The sequence below is a fragment of the Gorilla gorilla genome, chromosome 22 (genome assembly GCF_029281585.2).
Source record: "Gorilla gorilla gorilla isolate KB3781 chromosome 22, NHGRI_mGorGor1-v2.1_pri, whole genome shotgun sequence".
In the NCBI taxonomy this organism is placed as follows: Eukaryota; Metazoa; Chordata; class Mammalia; order Primates; family Hominidae; genus Gorilla; species Gorilla gorilla.
The window spans coordinates 27,768,435-27,770,013 of NC_073246.2; positions in this window are offsets into that span (position 1 = coordinate 27,768,435).

The window sequence follows — 1,579 nt, forward strand, 5'->3', positions numbered from 1 at the left end:
AACATTTGGTGAAGTGTCAGGCACACAACAGATATTCTACAATGTCAGTTATATTAACATTAAACTGCTTGTTTTCATCATGTGCCATGTTGTTTTTCTATTATTTGTCTTGCTGTCTTTTGTTTTCCTTTGTGTAAAATGTTCTTGCTCTGCTTCACTATGGAACAGTGGTTGACAGCATGGGCTTTGGGTGAGATTAAAACAGGTTTGGATTCAGACACTTCCATGGATTAACTGTGCAACATTGCAAAGAGTGCTCAAGAAGTTATTATTATTATCCTATGTACCCTTCAGGATTCAGCTCAGGGGAAATCATCTCTGTGCCAGTTATGAGGCTATTACCTTTTGGCACCAAATCTATCCTTCCATAGTTGGCATTTTGATGCTGGGGCCAGGATTCTGCAACCTGCATTTCTACTTTGCCTGCAGGCTCCGTGTTAGGCTCCCTCTACTTGGGAAGGAAGACAGAAGCAGCAGGGCTGAGGGAGGAAGAAGGGACTTGCACCTCCTGTTTGTGTCCTGTGTGCCTCCTGCCTGCTGCCTGTTCCTACTAGGCTGTTAGTTCTTGTTTTATCTTCTCAAAAGACAGAGATTAGGGTGAGGTCAATGAAGCATCTGCCTCAGGCACAAAATTTAAGGGAACACTAATACTAAGGAATCAGGATAAATTACTGTATATTCAAATATAATATTTTAAAAAATCAAAATTAAATGAAAAAAAACCCATAATGAACAAAATATCAAAATTTTAGTAGAGACCAGTGCCCACTGAGCCACATTAGAGCCTGGGGCCACTGGTTTTAATAAAAACAAACTCATCAATAATATATTCAAAATCTACTTTGTTGCTAATGTCATTTTTCAGTTGAGAGAATTACTATGTTTGACAATTTCTCCGGTCCAAGAGATGATCTGTAATAGTTTTTACTTAGCTTAAGCTGATACAAAGTGATAACAAACTAGCTTTTGGCATAAGTAAAATATTAAAATAACACTGTGGGCTGGGAGTAGTGGGAGTAGTGGTTTATGCCTGTAATCCTAACTCTTTGGGAGGCTGAGGCAGGTAGATCACTTGAGCCCAGGGGTTGAGGCCAGGCTGGGCAACATAGCCAAACCTTGTCTCTACAAAAAAATACCAAATTAGCTGGGTGTGGTGGCACATGTCTGTAGTCCCAATGACTCAGGATGCTGAGGTGGGAGAATTGCTTGAGCTCAGGAGGCAGAGGTGGTTGTGAGCTGAAATTGTGTCACAGCACTCCAGCCTGGGCAACAGAGCCAGACTTCATCTCAGAAAAATGAAAAATAAAAATAACATTGTGAAGTTTAATACACAAACTTTTCAGACTTTCAATATTTTTCTTTTTTCTTTTTCTTTTTTTCTGAGATGGAGCCTCCCTTCGTTGCCCAGGTTGGAGTGCAGTGGCATGATCTCAGCTTTGTAACCTCTTCCTCCTGGGTTCAAGCAATTCTTCCACCTCAGCCTCCTGAGTAGCTGAGACTACCAGTGCATGCCACCACACCTGGCTCATTTTTTGTATTTTTAGTGGAGACCACACTGTGTTTTACCACACTGGCCAGG